The sequence below is a fragment of the Phacochoerus africanus genome, chromosome 2 (genome assembly GCF_016906955.1).
Source record: "Phacochoerus africanus isolate WHEZ1 chromosome 2, ROS_Pafr_v1, whole genome shotgun sequence".
In the NCBI taxonomy this organism is placed as follows: domain Eukaryota; kingdom Metazoa; phylum Chordata; class Mammalia; order Artiodactyla; family Suidae; genus Phacochoerus; species Phacochoerus africanus.
Genome location: NC_062545.1, coordinates 173948131 through 173968262, shown reverse-complemented (window position 1 = coordinate 173968262; position 20132 = coordinate 173948131).

Below are 20132 nucleotides of genomic sequence, written 5' to 3'. Positions count from 1 at the left end.
TTTATAATCTTGATATTATAGTCAGTACAAGCTATACTACAATTTATTTCCATTTTCTGAATTTCTGTTTTTTGAACTTCATGATAAAACAATAAAAGTCAAGAAATTCAAAGTTTAGTTATGTAAAAATCTAATAGGAGGAGCAAATTCAGAAAATTACAATTGAGCTTTTGTTTTATTGTTGGAAGAAAATTCTCTAAAATTGATTTTGAGATACAATGACTTAATAATTTTAGCAATGGTTTAGACAGCTAAGTAATCTGCAAGCTTTTGACCAAGTTGGTTAATAAATGTTAATCAGGCCAAAGTCAAAGGTTAATTCACTCTTGAGAATAGTTTACTTCACTGTTTCACTGTATAAATTATACTGATAAACCTCATTAGCGACTTTGCAAATGTATGCCTTTTGATTAGAAACTGTAATGACAGAATACACATGAATCATAATCAAATTTTGCTACTCCTTAATAAAATTTAAATAATATATCTCATGTATCATTAATGTTGTCATTATATATGAAAGAGGATTTTAACCACAAAAATTGATGTAAATGAGAGAAAATATTTTGTCTATTACCAGTTGATGTCACAGAGGTGTAAAATTAATTATCAGATGGACACAACTTGATTATTGTTATATATACATGGGGAGAATTTAGATTCCAGATCTAAGATTGTTCATCTTCTCCCTTATTAAACTATCTTGATATTCAATGACTGATGACAGGAAGACTGAAAGCTTCTGATAATCTTAAACTACTATATAGCTGTTAATTTTAAGTTCCTATTAAGATTACTGTTGCAAAATTTTGATAAAGAGATATTAATTAGTCAATATGAATTTCACCCCAAGTTTGCACTTAGTGGAACTAGCACAATGTAAATATGTTTCACTTAGAGCAACAGATAAATCTATGTAAAACCGAAGCAAAATCAAATGTTTACAATCATAACTTTATAGACTATCATGTTAAATGTTCAAGAACTTTATTTTCTTCAAGAATATGAAATTTCAGGAATTTAACCAAAGCTAGTCTGCAAAAGGGCCAAAATTAACCAAGCAAACTTTTCCCTGCTCTGTTCTATTAATACTAAACAAGCTCATGTAAAATAGGGCCAAAATCATTAAGACTTACAGATTAAATCTTCTCATAAATATTGTTGTCTTGTGAATGAGGTAACACATTATATTACCAACAAAATAATGCTACTTCATAAATATTTTGTAGGTTACAGGAAAAATTTGAACCCCACCTTTTTTAACATTTGCTGCAAAAGAAAAGGCATTTTGTGTTTTCAAAACTATCCATTCTGGAAGAAGCCTTTAGTTTCTGTGGCCTAGACTTTTATCTTTCAAGGTCCTAAAACTTATAAAAGTCCTAATGATACTTGAGCAAATGAACTTATAATATGGTAAGTAAATCTATGTAGACCTTATATGCTAGGATATATATCCTCAAAAGTACTCAGTCTATTCCATACAACTGCAATAGAATACTTCACTGAGATATTAATGTGTTTTTTTTTCCCCCTGTTAGGAGAGCAAAAATAGAAGACAAGCATTTTTTTGCTCTCTCATTCCAACAATTTTGAACAATCAACTCCAAGTTACTTCCCTGTGCTTTTTAAAAAGCTTCTATTTTTCTATTTTTTCTTTTTTTATAAAATCATTTTTATTTTTTCCATTATAGCAGGTTTACAGTGTTCTCTCAATTTTCTACTGCACAGCAAGGTGACCCAGTCAAACAGAAATGTATACATTATTTTTTCTCACATTATCATGCTCCATCACAAGTGACCAGACATAGTTCTCAGTGCTATAAAGCAGGGTCACATTGCTTATCCATTCCAAAGGCAATAGTTTGCATCTATTAACACCAAATTCCAAATCCATCCCACTTCCTCCTCTACTCGCTTGGCAACCACAGGTCTGTTCTCCATGTCCATGATTTTCTTTTCTGTGGAAAGTTTCATTTGTGCCCTATATTAGATTCCAGATATATGTGATATCATATGGTATTTGTCTTTCTCTTTCTGACTTACTTCATTTAGGATGAGAGTCTCTAGTTCCATCCATGTTGCTGCAAATGGCATTATTTTGATCTTTTTTATGGTTGGGTAGTATACCATTGTGTATACATACCACTTCTTCTGAATCCAGTCATCTGTCGATGGACATTTAGGTTGTTTCCAAGTCTTTGCTATTGTGAATACTGCTGCAGTGAACATGCAGGTGTGTGTGTCTTTTTCAAGTAAAGTTTTGTCTGGATATATGCCCAAGAGTTGGATTGCAAGGTCATATGGTAGTGCTATGTTTGGTTTTTTAAGTTAACTCCATACTGTTTCCATAGTAGTTGTACCATCTTACTTTCCCACCAACAGTGCAGGAGGGCTCTCTTTTCTCCACACCCTCTCCAGCATTTGTAATTTGTGAACTTATTAACGGCCTTTCTGCCTGGTTTGAGGTGGGTACCTCATAGTGGTTTGATTTGCATTTCTCTAAAAGACTGTGTAGTTGATCATTTTTTTATGTTTGTTGACCATCTGTATATCTTCCTTGGAGAAATGTCTCTTCGGGTTTTTTTGCCTATTTTTCAATTGGGTTGTTTGCATCGTTGCTGTTGAGTTGTATAAGTTGTTTGTATATTTTAGAGATTAAGCCCCTGTCAGCTGCATTGTTTGAAACTGTTTTGTCCCATTCTGAAGGTTCCATTGGTTATGTCTATTTTGGTACCAGTACCACACTGCCTTGATGACTGTGGCTTTGTAATATTGCCTGAAGTCTGGGAGAGAGATGCCTCCTGCTTGGGTTTTGTTCCTCAAGATTGCTTTGGCAATTCTGGTTCTTTTGTGGTTCCATATAAGTTTTTGGATTGTTTGTTCTAGTTCTGTGAAAAATATTATGGATAATTTGATAGGGATTGCATTGAATCTGTAGATTGCTTTGGGTAGTATGGCCATTTTCACAATATTAATTCTTCCAACTCAGGAACATGGAATATCTTTTCATTTCTTTGAATCCTCTTTAATTTCCTTGATTAATGTTTTATAGTTCTCAGCATACAAGACTTCCACCTCCTTGGTTAGGTCTATTGCCAGATATTTGGTTTTTTGGGGTGCAATTTTGTCAAATGCTTTTTATGCATTTATTGAGATGATCATGTGGTTTTTGACTTTTCTTTCTTTGCCTTTTTTTTTTGTCTTTTTAGGGCAGCACCCCATGGTAAATGGAGGTTTTCAGGCTAGGGGTCTAACTGAAGCTGTAGCCTCTGGCCTATGCCAGAGCCACAGCAACACCATATCTGAGCCACATCTGCGACCTACACCACAGCTCACAGCAACACCAGATCCTTAACACACTGATACTTGAAATAATTTCTATGCTCTTAAATTTGTTGAGGTTAGCTTTGTGCCCCAATATGCGATCAATTCTTGAGCTGCAGACCATGCAAGAAGCACTCCATCTCACGTAGCCCATGCAGGAGGTGCTGCATCAGCTGCTCCTAGTTGTAGGGTCTTGGGAAGGGATCAAACCTGTAACCTCACGGTTCCTAATAGTATTCTCTTCTGCTGCGCCACGATGAGAATGCCATTGACTTTTCTTTTGTTAATGTAGTATATGATGTTGATTGATTTGTGTATGTTGAATCATCCTTGTGAACCTGGGATGAATCCCACTTGGTCATGGTGTGTGATCTTTTTTATATCTTGCTGGATTTGGTTGGCTAAAATTTTGTTGAGAATTTTTGCATCTATATTCATTAAACATATTGGCTTATAGTTTTCTTTTTTGGTGGTATCTTTGCCTAGTTTTTGTATTAGGGTGATTCTGACATCATAGAATGTCTTTGGGCGTGTTCCTTCTTTTTCAACCTTTTGGGAAAGTTTATGGAGGATGGGTAAAAGTTCCTCTTTGTATGTTTGGTAGATTTCATCTGTGAAGTCATCTGGTCCTGGACTTTTATTAGTAGGGAGTGTTTTTATACCATATTCAATTTCATTTCTAGTGATCTGTCTGTTCAGTTGATCTATTCCTTCTATTCCTTCTTGATTCAGTTTTGGCAGACTGTAAGTCTCTAGAAAATCATCCATTTCTTCTAGGTTGTCAAATTTATTGGCATACAATTGTTCATAGTATTCTCTTATGGTTTTTTTTTTTTTGTATTCCTGCAGTATCCATAGAGATTTTTCCTTTTTCATTTATTTTGTTTTTTTTTTCTCTCCTTTTCTTGGTGTGTTTGGCCAGAGGTTTGTCAATTTTGTTTACCTTTTCAGAGAACCAGCTCTTGGTTTTATTGATTTTTTCTATTGTTTTTTGAATCTCTCTTTTATTGATTTCCTCTCTGATCTTTATGATTTCCTTCCTTCTGCTGACTTTAGGTTTTGTTTGTTCTTCTTTTTCTAATTCATTTATGTGGTGGGTTAAGTTGTTGATTTGAGATTTTTCTTTTTTTTGAGGAAGGCCTGTATTGCTATGAATTTCCCTCTGAGCACTGCTTTTGAGGCATCCCATAGATTTTGAGTGGTTGTGTCTTCATTATCATTTCTCTCAAGGTATTTTTAAATTTCCCTTTTGATTTCCTCTTTTACCTACTGTTTTTTTTAAAAATTTATTTATTTATTTATTTATTTATTTTATTTATTTATTTTGCTATTTCTTGGACCGCTCTCGTGGCATAGGGAGATTCCCAGGCTAGGGGTCTAATAGGAGCTGTAGCCACTGGCCTATGCCAAAGCCACAGCAACGCAGGATCCGAGCCGCATCTGCAACCTACACCACAGCTCACGGCAATGCCGGATTGTTAACCCACTGGGCAAGGGCAGGGACCGAACCCGCAACCTCATGGTTCCTAGTTGGATTCGTTAACCACTGCGCCACGATGGGAACTCCCCTACTGGTTTTTTAGTATCATGTTGTTTAGTCTCCATGTAGTCAGTTTTTTTCTCATTTATTTTCCTGTGGTTGATTTATACTTTCATGCCATTGTGGTCAGAGAAGCTACTTGAAATAATTTCTATGCTCTTAAATTTGTTGAGGTTAGCTTTGTGCCCCAATATGCGATCAATTCTTGAGCTGCAGACCATGCAAGAAGCACTCCATCTCACGTAGCCCATGCAGGAGGTGCTGCATCAGCTGCTCCTAGTTGTAGGGTCTTGGGAAGGGACATTGAGCATATGTCTTGGCGCTGCCCAGAGTGTTTGGTAGTGGCAGATGCAGGGCAGGTGTGTTCCTAGGGAAGTGAGAGCAACAATATATGTGCTTGGTTGCAGTACCCTTTTTTTTTTCTTTCTTTCTTTTTTTTTTTTTTTTTTTTTTTTTGCTGACACCTGTGGTAACTGGGGACACAGGTGGATGCCACTTACAGGCCTCCAGCGGTGGCAGACCATGCCTCCCTCTGGCCTCCGAGACAACTGCCTCTGTCTGTCCCTGCTGCTAGTAGATCATGCGAGAGGCACCACATTGCACTTAGCCCCCCACTGCCCTCAGCCCACACAAGAAGTGCCCAGCCACCTGTAGCCTGCACAAGAAGTGCCCAGTCTCCCATAACCTGAACAAGTGGCTTCTCGCCACCTGTAGCCTGCATCAGAGGTGCCCCATCCTCTGAGAGCCCATACACGTGAGCAGTGAGATTCCTATGGTGGTCCACCCCTCCTCTTCTCACCCTCCTCAACAATGGTGACTTGCTTCTCCTGCAGACCCAGACCTCCTCCCAGGTTCCCTCTACAGGGGTGTTCCACTCCCTAGCCCATAGCACACCTCTCTTCCACCCATGACACACTGCTCCTTAGTCTCTCAGGCTGTCCCCACACAGCCAGCCCTAGTCCTCTCCCTGGGACTGACCTCTGGAGTATAAGTCTCAGTGTCCAGCCCCCACCTGAGCATTTCAGGTTGTGGTGTCTGCGGCGGCGGTGGTGCATATGATCTGTGCAGCTCTCACTCTACTTTGCCCTCCTCAGTCCAGCTGCTGCACTTTTCTTGGCGACTTTGAAGTTCCTCTGTCTTGGCCGATCTCCCCTTCAGTTAGGTGGCTTCCCAGGATGTGGGTTCCTTTTCTCTTTCACTGCTCTCTCTCAGGAATACTAGTCCCATCCTTATTTCTTTTCTTTCTCTTTTTTCCTTTTGTTCTACCCAGTTAGGTCAAGAGTTTCTTGCCCTTTTTGGAGGTTTAAGTTCATCTGCCAGCATTCAGTAGATGTTCTGTGTGATTCGTTTTACATGTAGATATGTTCTTTTGATGTGTTTGTGGGAGAAGGTGAGCATAACATCCTACCTTGATCCGCATCTCCAGCTTCTATTTTTTCTAATTTATATTCCCATAGTCATAGAAATTTCTCCTCTATCTTCAACCCTGGGACAATCCTTTCTCTATTACCAGTTATGGATGAAGATTTAGCTTCTTATATCGCTGTGAATATTAACTACCTGTAATTTTCCCACCACTGTACATATCCTGCTACTTGCTTCTGTGCCCATATGATCTTACCTTTTTTTTTTGTTTGTTTGTTTTTTCTTCCATTTCTTGGGCCACTCCCACAGCATATGGAGGTTCCCAGGCTGGGGTCCAATCGGAGCTATAGCCTCTGGCCTATGCCAGAGCCACAGCAACGCGGGATCCAAGCCGCGTCTGCAACCTACACCACAGCTCACGGCAACGCCGGATCCTTAACCCACTGAGCAAGGCCAGGGATCAAACCCGCAACCTCATGGTTCCTAGTCAGATTCGTTAACCACTGCATCATGACGGGAACTCATTTTTTTTGTTTGTTTTTTTTTGTTATTAGGATCGAACGTCTTTGCCTTCATCTAAACTCATTTTTTTTACTCCTCATTCACTAGATCCCATTCCCTCTCTTCTACCCTAAGGCCTCAATAATTTTATTCAGCTGCATTAATTTTTTGGTCCTTTATCATGAGTTCTTGCCTCTCCATACTGGATAATACCTTCAATCCTACACATAGGCTGTATATGTTTGCATCTGCACTTTGTACATTTCCTACTAGGACCTCATTTCCCAATTGAAAAAAAAAATTGCTTACTCTTCTCTATTTGAATGTGCTCTTCAAACTTGGTATGTTCAAGTCCTAAATTGTGTTGCCCTTTATCAAAGCATGTACATAGGCACCACTATTTTTTTTTGGCCTGTTTTACTGTACTTGGTTCCTAAAAGATATTCCTGCTTCTGCTTTAGCTCTCTGAAGTTTATTTTATCCCTGGTAGTCAGAGGAATCCTTTAGCACAATGTCAAGGAGGCTATGTCACTCCTCAAAGTCTCCTGTAGTTTTCTCTGCAGCTTTTGTTACAAAGAATGACATAAAATAGTCTTTACAGTGGCCTATTCAGGTCCTACTATCCCTCATGGACTGTGACCCACTTCACTTCTCCACTGACATTTTAATATTTTTACAGTTATTATTTTATTGTGAGTACTCTTCTTTCATATAGTATATATTTCACTCCTTGACTTCAGGTTTCTACTCAAATGTCACTTCACCTGGGTCTTTCTTGACTACTATATTTAAATTAGAACACACACATTATGAACTCTTAATTCTCTATATTTCGTGGTACTATTTCTTCAAATAATCTGTTTATGTTTTCATATCTTCAGGCAAGTCCTTTTCTTATTTTGGTTCTTCATGTATTCAAGTGCCTTACTTGTGCCTGGCACATAGTATGTTCTTAACGTATTTTATTAAATAGATGGATGCAACAATGTTGGGCTCTTTCAGATTTGCTATTCCTTCCTTATCTAGCTCTAAGGAGTGAAAAAAAATCCTAACTTTCTAGGCTAGTTTTAAACTCTGAAATAAGGGGAACATATTTAAACCCAGTTAAACTAGCTAAAGCTTTATGAACTTTATTGGCCAGAAGTACATTTTTCTTCTAGTACTTGATTATCTTGTTAACTTTTTTAATATTTATACACCATAGGGGCTAATAGCAGAACAGGTACACGATATCAGAAAGTGGAAGAAAAATGGGAACAGTGAGAACAGACTTATTAAAGGGTAAATAATGGTGGAGAGTAGAATGATCACAAAGTAAAAGTCAAAGTCCCCAGCAGTCTGAGTTATTTTTTGTACAAATTCCTTGAGGGTTATTAAAAATAATACACATTACCTATTCAAGGAGATATCTATTACAAAGTCTTATTTAAATATATGAAATAGGAGTTCCTGTCATAGCTTAGCAGAAAAGAATCTGACTAGAATCCATAAGAGTGCAGGTTCACTCTCTGACCTCACTCAGTGGGTTAAGGATCTGGTGTTGCTGTGAGCTGTGTTGTAGGTCACAGATGCAGCTTGGGTCCCATGTTGCTGTGGCTGTGGTTTTGCATACCTGGGACACAGGAGCTTTTGTTTGTTTGTTTGTTTGTTTTGGCTTTTGTCTTTTTATGGCCATACCCATAGTATACAGAGGTTCCCAGGTTAGGGTTTGAATTGGAGCTACAATTGCTGGCCCACTGAGTGAGGCCAGGGATTGAACCTGCATCCTCATGGATTCTAGTCAGATTCATTTCTGCTGAGCCATGACAGGAACTCCTATTTCATATATTTAAATAAGATTTTGTAATAGATATCTCCTTGAATGGGTAGTGTACAGAGTTATTAAACATTAACATAATGCACACTACAGCTCCTATTTGACCCCTAGCCTGTGAACCTCTGCATATATATATATATATATATAGTCTTTCTCTGCAGTAACTGCAGTAACTTCAATCTATATTCTTTGGATTCTCCTTGAACTAAGGTAAGTAACTAAGGTGTAAACTTAATTGGATCTCTCCTTAAGTGTCACAAAATCACCACTGAATTTCTTTCTCACCTGGCTACCTTTTTCTATAGGAATTTCTATAGCAATTATATACAGGTGTTTGAAAACCAGAGTATCACTGTTTTTCCATTTTAGTATAGGTACAATAACAAGCTTAGATATCAGTAGGTAATCATTTATATTCAAATAAAGCATCAATGTCCATAAAGCACCTTTTGTTTTTCTTAAAACTTTTTTTTATAATATCACATTTGAATATCACAAAAACATATTTCTCAAAATAAAAGCTGAAGTTGGAGTTAATATTGAGTCAGTAGAAAGAGTCCGTAAAACCAAAATTTAGAAATAACAGATAGTAGTCCTTGACTTAAGATGATCTTACTTCCAGTTTTTGACTTTACAATGGTGCAAAAGCAAAGCTCAATCAGTAGAAGCCATACTTTAAATTTTGAATTTTGATCTTATCCTCAGTTGGCAATATGGAATACATACTCTCTAGTGATGCTGGAAGACAGTGGTAAGTTAAAGTTACCAGTTAGCCATGTTATGCAAGAGCAAATAACCAATGCACTATAACCATCTTGTATTCAAACAACCATTCTATTTTTTGCTTTCAAGACAGTATTAAATTAAGAGTTTGGGATTAAGATATACACACTGCTACATATAAAATAGGCAATTAACAAGGAGCTATTGTATAGCACAGGGAACTCTACCCAAGGAATTTTTTAAAAATAATGTATAGCTGTTTCACAATGTTGTGCCAATTTCTGCTGTACAGAAAAGTGACTCAGTCATATCTATATCTATATATTCTTATTTTAATATTATTTTCCATGATGGTCTATCCCAGGAGAGAGGATATAGTTCTCTATGCTAAACAGTAGGAAGTAATTGCTTATCTATTCTAAATGTAATAGTGTGCATTTACTATCCCCAAACTCTCAGTCCATCCCATTGTCTCCCCTCTGTCCCTTGGCAACCACAAGTCTATTCTCTATGTCTGTGAGTCTGTTTCTGTTTTGTAGATAGGTTCATTTGTCCATATTTTAGATTCCACATATAAATGATATCATATGGTATTTGTCTTTCTCTTTCTTACTTTACTTAGAATGAGAGTCTCTACTTCCATCCATGTTGCTGCAAATGGCATTATTTCACTCTTTTTCATGACTGAATAATATTCTACTGTATATATGTACCACATCTTCTTTTTTAAAATCTTTTTTTATTATAGTTGATTTACAGTGTTGTGCCAATTTCTGCTCTACAGCAGTGACCCATTCACCTATCAATGGACATTTAGGTTGTTTCTATGCCTTGGCTACTATGAATAGTGCTGCTATGAGCATAGGGGTGCAGGTATCTTTTTGAACCATAATTATGTCTGGATATATACCCAGGAGTGGGATTGCTGGATCATGTGGTAGTTCTATTTTCAGTTTTTTTTGAGGAGCCTCCATACTGTTTTCCATAGTCTTTTGCCCTTTTTTCATTTGGGTTGTTTGTTTTGTTATTGTTTTGTGTGCTCTTCCCTCCCAACCCCTTTCTTTCTCTGGGGGTCAGAAGCATCTAGAGAAAATATTCTGTAGGTTTTCTTTTATTTATTAATTTTTTTCTTTTATTTAATAATAACATGATTTTACAATCCAATTATGATTTATTTAGTGAATATTTATTAAATTTAAATATATATGCCTGATGCTGTGCTTATTGCTCAGAATACAACTGTGAGCTGGAGGGAATATGTCCTTGGGCCCAAAGTGATGAAATCCTAGTGAGGAATAGTGTTAGTTGAAGTACTGAAGAGTAAGATGATATTGGATGTGTTGAGATAGCAGCCACAGAAAATAGAGCAATTATATAATTAATTGTTGCTGGAGAGTATGTGAAAGAAATGAGAAACTAAAATAAATTGATCTTTTTTATTGCCAAGTTTTCATTTTGAAAAATTAGAATAAATTAAGCTCGTATTACGCTGATAATTGTTTCCGTTACTTCACTTTGCAGATATAAAGTAATAAAGGAGAAAAATGTAATTGCTTGCATGTCAGCATGATATTGTAACGGAGGAAGAACAAAATTAACACCATGTTGGAACTGCCTCCCCCATTCCTTATAGAGTTTATATACTCTATTACACTAGCCCTGAACATAAAGAGTTAAACATTAGAGAAATGTTGCTTGTGCCCAAATAGTTCATTAAGTTCCCTGAAGAAAGTTTCCACCCCATGGTTAAAGCTAGTTATGACTACTACTTGTTATAGATATGTCTGCTTTCAGGCCAGAAACTTTGATAATAAGCAGAATAAAAATAACTGTTAACAATTTGAAGATTTTTCAGATTTGAGATCCAGCCTACATAAGCAAGCAGGAGAACAAAGAAAAATTATGCTTCCATTGAAAGCCAGGAAGCTCCAAGAAGTCTGAACTCTGCTTTTACTCTTTAATCTTGAACACTTCAGCTTCCCCTTTCCCTGAGCATAAAAGAAGCCTGAATTTTACTCTGAGTTAGAATGGTTCTTTAGGACACTACTACCCCATCTTCTCAGTTTGCCAGCTTTCTGAATAAAGTTGCTATTCCTTGCCCTAATACCTTGTCTCTTGACTTTCTGGGCTGTTGTGCAGGGAGCAATATGAACTTGGACTCAGTAACAAAATGGCTGATGGTTTTCTCAGGTGTTCCATGAGAGAAAGCAAAGCAGAGATCAGGAAGTCTTTTATGATCAAGCCTCAGAAGAGATGAACCATCACTTCTGTACATACTCTTGGTTACACAGCCCTATTTAATGTGAGAGAGGACTGCTTAAGGAGGTGTACACCATGAGGTAAAAGTCACCTAGAATCATCTTGGAAGCTGGCTATCATATTCAAAATCATTTCATTTACTCTTTGAGATATTTCCCATTTAAAATCGGTTTTACTTATAATGACTGATGATCAGATTCAATATATTCTCAAATCTGTGTAACAGATGCTATTTTGTCTGTAATTAGATAAGATCTTATAAAGCCTTAAGGTAAAACCCTCAGAACTAAACACTCATTGTAATTATTATGTGATCAAAATCATAAAAAGTCTGTGTCTATTTTGGAAATTCATGGGTTGGCTTTTGTCCCTGATGTTAGCATGTATAAACTAATGCCTTTGAAGTTAAAAATAATATTTTTAATTTAGAGATTTCTTTCTCTTGCCCTTTTATTTTTAAATCATTTATATATATATATTTTTTTTTTCTGTTGTACAGCATGGTGACTCAGTTACACATACAGGTATACATTTTTTTTCTCACAATACGTGTTCCATCATAAGTGACTAGACAGAGTTCCAAGTGCTACACAGCAGGATCTCATTGCTAATCCATTCCAAAAGCAATAGTTTGTATCTACTAAACCCAAGCTCCCCAACCACCCCACTCCCTTCCCTTCCCCGTTGGCAACCACAAGTCTATTCTCCAAGTCCATGATTTTCTTTTCTGTGGAAAGGTACATTTGTTTCCTATATTAGATTCCACATAAAAGTGACATCATATGGTAATTGTCTTTCTCTTTCTGACTTACTTCACTCAGGATGAGAGTCCCTAGTTCCATCCATGTTGCTGCAAAGGGCATTATTTTGTTCTTTTTATGGCTGAGTAGTATTCCATTGTGTATATATACCACTTCTTCTAATCCAATCATCCGCTGATGGACATTTAGGTTGTTTCCGTGTCTTGGTTCTTGTGAATAGTGCTGCAGTGAACATGTGGGTGCAGGTGTCTTTTTTAAGTAGAGTTTTGTCCGGATATATGCCCAAGAGTGGGACTGCTGGGTTATATGGTAGTTCTACGTATAGATTTCCAAGGGACCTCCATACTGTTCTCCATAGTGATTGTACCAGCTTACATTCCCACCAACAGTGCAGGAGGGTTGCGTTTTCTCCACACCCGCCTCCAGCATTGTTACTTGTGGACTTATTGATGACACCCATTCTGACTGGTGTGAGGTGGTAGCTCATGGTAGTTTTGATTTGCATTTCTCTAATACTCAGGGATGTTGAGCATTTTCTCATGTGTTTGCTGTCCATCTGCATATCTTCCTTGGATAAATGTCCATTCAGGTCTTTTGCCCATTTTTCCATTGGGTTGTTGGCTTTTGTGCTGTTGAGTTGTATAAGTTGCTTGTATATTCTAGAGATTAAGCCCTTGTCTGTTGCATCATTTGAAACTATTTTCTCCCATTCTGTAAGTTGTCTTTTTGTTTTCTTTTTGGTTTCCTTTGCTGTGCAAAAGCTTTTCAGTTTGATTAGGTCCCATTGGTTTATCTTTGCTCTTATTTCTATTGCCTTGGGAGACTGACCTGAGAAAACAGTCCTGAGGTTGATGTCAGAGAGTGTTTTACCTATGTTCTCTTCCAGGAGCTTGATGGTGTCTTGTCTTACATTTAAGTCTTTCAGCCACTTTGAGTGTATTTTTGTGCATGGCGTGAGGGTGTGTTCTACTTTCATTCATTTGCATGCAGCAGTCCAGGTTTCCCAGCAATGCTTGCTGAAAAGACTGTCTTTTTTCCCATTTTATGCTCTTGCCTCCTTTGTCAAAGATTAATTGACCATAGTGTGTCAGGGTTTATTTCTGGGTTCTCTGTTCTGTTCCATTGATCTGTATGCCTGTTTTGGTACCAGTACCACACTGCCTTGATGACTGTGACTCTGTAATATTGCCTGAAGTCTGGGAGAGAGATGCCTCCTGCTTGGGTTTTGTTCCTCAGGATTGCTTTGGCAACTCTGGGTCTTTTGTGGTTCCATATAAATGTTTGGATTGTTTGTTCTAGTTCTGTGAAAAATGTCATGGGTAGTTGGATAGGGATTGCACTGCATCTGTAGATTGCTTTGGGTAGTATGGCCATTTTTACAATATTAATTTTTCCAACCCAGGAGCATGGAATATCTTTCCGTTTCTTTGAATCCTTTTAATTTCCTTGATTAATGTTTTATAGTTCTTGGCCTATAAGTCCTTTACCTCCTTGGTCAGGTGTATTGCCAGGTATTTGATTTTTGGGGGGTGCAATTTTAAAAGGTATTGTATTTCTGTATTCCTTTTCTAGTATTTCATTGTTAGTATACAGAAATGTGACTGATTTCTGAATGTTAATCTTATATCCTACTACTTTGCTGAATTTTATATATGAGGTTTCTAATATCCAAAGAGGTTAAGTAACTAAGTTGGCAAAATTTGGAATAAAATACAGATATCATGACCCCTGATCATTTTTCTTTCCTTTCCAATTTTCTAGCAGCTGAATATTTTTCAATAATTTCATGCTAGTATGAGAAAGTATTCATAAATTTAGCATTAGAGATTTGCACTCTATTTATAGTGGAACACTTCACAATGCCAACAGCTATAAACTTTTCTTGTAGCATTTCCTTCTTTTCATTAGGCTGGAGTTACACCTCAGCATTTCAAAGACCTAAAACAGTGAAATAATACTCCCCTCAGAGAGAAAACAAAAACAGTGAAAATGTATGAGAAAACCTATATTTTAGAAGTGTGTTGATTTCACAGTCTTGACAACAAAATAAAATTTTAGGAATCTATCTGTATAATTCATGTGTTTTTTTACATGAGGTACTGAACAAATAACAAAACTATGGAATCATTAAATTTAAAAACACACATATATATGACTCTTTCAGCCCTTAGTATCTACTTAGCTGTCTATGTTTTCAAATATATTTTATTACCTTTTAAATAAAAATGATTTTCCTTTTCCCAAACCAGCTTATTGTTGCTAGAATCAGTACACCAAAGGGTTGAATCACTTTAGGAGTTGTGAATCAATTATAAAATGGAAATTAATTCATCAGTGTAAAAGATAATGTACATACAATAGTAGATCAACTAATAAAATGTATTATTTGCTTGTTGGCATATGACACATTTTTGTGATTCTTTAGTACTTGCTCTGTTCTTCACTTTTTTCTTTATCATAAGATTTAAAAACAGGGACAAATGCCACAAAGCTAAATAAAATAAAATACTAATATATATTAAGATTGTTTTTTAATTGTTTCATCAAAATAACCACCCTGCAGTAGCATATCTGTAAAATGACCATAATGGAAATAAGTAAAAAGAATGGCCTTAGAGTTCCCAAAGTAAGTGTTTTGTAAAGAGGAAGAGAAACTTGTGTTTATGGTCATAATTTAGTATTTAACTTGAGTGTTTCAGGCCAAATATATCATAATGCAGCTCTATTTTTGCATAAATTTTTGTCTTAGAACAGCTTTCAATTTCCAAAACAACTGAATACATAGGCAAAGTCACACTTTATTCATACTTCCTTGCTTTAATATCAGGATAAAGACCATAGGAGTAAAGATCAACACTTTTTAAAAGCATATATGTAACTGACTGATCAATGTTTTAATATCTCATTCTATTCATTATGAGTTCAACTTTACATTTTGATGACATTGTAAATTTAGACAGTCTTATTACTCAAGTGTGTGGGATTAACTTGATGTTTGTGAAGTACAGATGCCTACAGATAAATTTGATAAAATCTGTAGGCTTTTGTGTATATGGCAATAAAAACAAGTCTAAGTAAAATACTTAGCTTTCTTCTTAAGTTTTGGAACCTAAAACTCTGAAATTAACCATAATAAATATGCCATTTCCGTCTTTATTGTAAATCTATACATACTTGCTATTTTTTCATCCAGAATAAATTTCCTAATATAGGTGCTCTATGAATTAGTTTAATGACCCTTTATGAGAGATATTTATTTCAAACTTTGTAACTTCACCTAAAAAATATTTTCTTTCAAAACTAATTATATTCAATTTTGATTAAGTTCTGAATATATTAAATATATTGTCTATTAATTTTGCATAATTATTCCCTGACAGGGAATTTCTGAAGACATGTATATTAAATATGATATGTGTATATAAGTCAACTGCTTGTGGAAGTGCCAACAAAGTATATGAAAAATAAGTGCCTTTATGAAGTATAATAAAATTTGAATTATACTTGTGTTTTAGCTTTCATATAAGTTAGTAATATGTAAAGTAGGCAATTGAGTTTAATTTTTATTTTTGTTTGAATCTGTTATCCTCTGAGAAAGCATTAATCTAAAAGAATAAAATACCTAGGAATAAACCTACCTAAAGACTCAAAAGACCTATACTCTGAAAACTACAGGATGCTGTCGAAAGTAATCAAAGAAGACACAAACAGATGTAAAGACTTTTGCTCTTGGAATGGAAGAATCCAATGCTCTTGAATTGGAAGAATCAATATTGTCAAAATGAGTATACTGCCCAAGGCAATCTACAAATTAAATGCAATCCTTATCACACTACCAATGGCATTTTTCACATAATTAGATAAAAATTTTTTAATTTGTGTGGAAACACAAAAGACCCTGAATAGCCAAATCAATTCCTGAGAAAGAAAAATGGAACTGTAGGAATCAGGTTTGCTGAATTGAGACTGTACTACAAGACTATAATCATCAAAATAGTATGATACAGGCACAAACACAGAAATATAGATCAATGGAACAGGATGGAATGCCAGAAATAAACCCAAGCACTTATGGCCAATTAAGCTATGACAAAGGAGGCAAGAATATACAATGGGGAAATGACATTTTCTTCAATTAAGTGGTGCTGGGAAACTGAACAGTTAAATTCAAAGAAATGAAATTTTAATACTCTCTAACACCATAAACAAAAAATAAACTCAAAATGGATTTAAGACCTAAACGTAAGCTAAGATACTCTAAAACTCTTAGAGGAAAACATAGGCCTAACACTCTCTGATATAAACTACAGCAATATCTTCTCAGTTCCACATTCAAGGGTCATTACCCTAGAATAAATACAAATAAAAAAATATAAAAGTAAACATGCGATCTAATTAAACAAAAGTTTTTGCATAGCAAAGGAAAATGTAAACAAAACAAAGAGACAGCCCACAGAAAAGGACAAAATATTTGCAAATGAAACAACTGACCAGGTATTAATCTCTGAAATAAAATATATAAATACCTCCTACAGCTCAATATAAAAAAAAATTAATCAAAAAGTGAGCAGATCTAAATAGACATTTCTCCAAAGAAGACATACAGATGACCAAAAAACATGTGAAAAGATACTTGGCATCACTAATTATTAGAGAAATGCAAATCAAAACTACTATGAGGTACTGTAACCTTACACCAGTCAGAATGGCCATCATCAAAAAGTCTCCAAACAATATATGCTGGAGAGGGTATGGGGAAAAGGGAACTTTCTTACCCTGTTGGCAGGAATTTAAATTGGTGTAACCATATAGAAAAGAGTATGGATGTTCCTTAAAAACTAAAAATGGAACTACCATATGATCCAGCAATTCTGCTCCTGGGCATCTATTGGGAGAAAAGCATAATTTGAGAAGATGAATGCACCCCAATATTCATTGCAGCACAATAGCCAAGACATGGAATCAACTAAGATATCTGTCAACAGAGAAATATATAAAGAATATGTGGTACATATAAACAATGGAATATTACTCAGCCATAAAAAGAATGAAACAATGTTTTTTGTAGCAACATGGATGGACTTGGAAACTATCATACTAAGTAAAGTAAGACAGTGAAAGATAAACATTACATGATATCACTTATATGTGGAATCTTAACAAAAAAAGGATATAAATGAATTTATTTGCAGAATGGAAATAGACTCACAGACTTTGAAAAACTTATGGTTACCAAAGCTGCCAGGTGTATGTTGAGGGGGATGGACTGGGGGCTTGAGAGAGGCATATTGCACTTTGAGGTACATGAGATGATTGGCCAACCAGGAAATGGTATAAAGCACAAAAAACTCTGTCTAATATTCTGTGATAATCTATGTGGGAAAAGAATCTGAAAGAGAACAGATATGTGTATATGTATGACTGGGTCACTTTGTTGTACAGAAGAAATTATCACAAACTTGTAAATCAACTATACTTCAATAAAACTTAAAAATAAAAAAAAAATAAAAAGAACAAAGCTACTGTATGAGATGTGTTGATCTAAAACAGACTGCTAGTTATTTCTCCAGCAAAAATAGATTAACTTGAGGAATTTCCTTTGTAGTTCAGCAGTAATGAACCCAACTAGTATCCATGAGGATATGGGTTTGATCCCTAGTCTCATTCAGCGGATTAAGGATCTGGTTGCTGTGAGCTGTCATGTAGGTCACAGACATAGCTCAGATCTGGTGTTGCTGTGGCTGTGGTGTATACCAGCAGCTGCAGCTCCAAATCAACTCTTAGCGTGGGAACCTCCATACACTGTGGGTGCAGCCCTAAAAAGAAAAATATAGGTTCATCTCAGATCAACAAAAAATTGCAATTTATGGCCTGCAACCATGGCAAGGTATGTGCATTTCCCCACCAAAGATGGAAAGGAGAACACTCTTACAGAGGAGAAAATAATGTTCAAAGGGCTATTAGTAAAAAAAGAGTGCATGACTTTTTCACTGGCTGAGTTGTGACTCTCTCATTAGCTCTTGCCGGGACTGAAAAGGAAGTGTTCTTCCTGTTGGGCTCTGCTATCATTATATGGATTGAGACCTCCCAATTCTGACTCTATTCCCCTGACTCTATTTAACTGAGATTTATATTTATCAGTTTTTTACATTTTACCAGTTAGATCTTTTTAGGCTTCAAATGCTAAATTGTCCAGTTTCACCAATAAAATTGAGTCAGCATTGTTGTCAATAAAACATACAGAGATTTGGCCATAGAGAGAAAATCTGGAATCCAATTTGTGCAATAACCAAAATAGCTGTAGAAAACATCATAGTTGGCACTTTATTTTTGATTTTGGAAAATCTGGAACACCATGAAGCCTTTCTGGATCTAGGCATAGCCCTTGTTCTGATATGAGATGTCCTAAGTATTGAGCCTAGGTTTGAGCAAACGGTTTTTTGTTTTTGTTTTTTGGCTACCTTGTGTGGCTTTAATGGCTTCAGCTTAAAGCTTTACCAAGTCCATGATGTCTTCCTGTGAAAAGGACAGAGAAGGCGCACAAAGAAGCAAATCATTCACATATTATAACAAAGTAGAGCCCTGGGGAACTTTGTATCATAAAGATCAGTCTTCAGAATTTGGGTGAAATAAGAACTCTCAGTAAAACCTTGAGGGATTGCTATCAGGTGAATTGTTTTTCTTCCCAAGTGAAGGCAATAGGTATTGGTAAGCTTCATCAACTATAATACTTAAGACCACACTGCATAAATCCATTAGAGTAAAGGATTTTCTTCCAGAGGGGAGTGGATGTTGGTAGTTTATGAGGATTAGGAACAAGAGGGTGTAGAGGGTTTGTAACATTGGTTATTGCTCTGAGGTCCTGGACAAAGCTCCACCTTCAGGCTTTAGGCTTTCTCATCAGTAAAATGCAAGTATTACAGGACTGGTACAGGGGATAATGAGGCCTTGAGCCCTGTAATCTTTTATTATTGGCTTTATTTTTGGTTACTATGGCTGAACTGAGAGCCGTAGTCAAATATTTTCCCATAGAAACCAATGATTGTCACAAATTTTCTAAGGAATTTAATATAGTAATTTAAATTTGCCAACCCGGTTTCCCTGACTTATATCTGCTGCTAATTTATATGCTTGTTGGTAAAGGCCAGGCCCAGCAATGAATTAAAAATGCTAATTGGGGAAACACTGAAAGATTTCTAGAATAACAACTGGGAGACCAGCCCATTAACTTATATGATTGGGCATGGATGATCACTAGCTGACTTCATCAGGACTTTCCTACTCTGTTCCAAAGCCCATTGATTGAAACAAAACTAACTCAGAACTGCACACAAACATCTGATGAATGGTTTATGACCACTGCAATGGACTTCAGGTTATTTTTAAAGAGATTTCTAGTCTCTCTACACTAAAGTGTTATAATTTCTACAAAGATCCTTACATTTACAAGACTACTTATAGGAAAATTTCCCTCACATCTTCTTTGTAATATTGCTCCAAAATATGTTTCATCAAAAAGGAGAGAGTTTACATGAAAAAATAAAATTGCTTTGAAACTTGGTTTAGGTGTTCTCATACTGTAATTTCTTTAAAAAATGCCTGTGGGTATTTAGTAATTACCTGATATTTTCATCATGTATTCATTTCAGTTAAGGAGTAATTACAAAGTAAATAAATATATGGTGAGACAACAAACAAGATGATGCTAAAATACCATTTCCTGAGTGTGAGGCCATTCTCATTAGATTATACAACAGTATAGATAGCAAATTATATGTAGAAAATGTTAAGCAATAATTAATAAAATTTCTATTCTAGAAAATTATATGATGCTATAACTGCA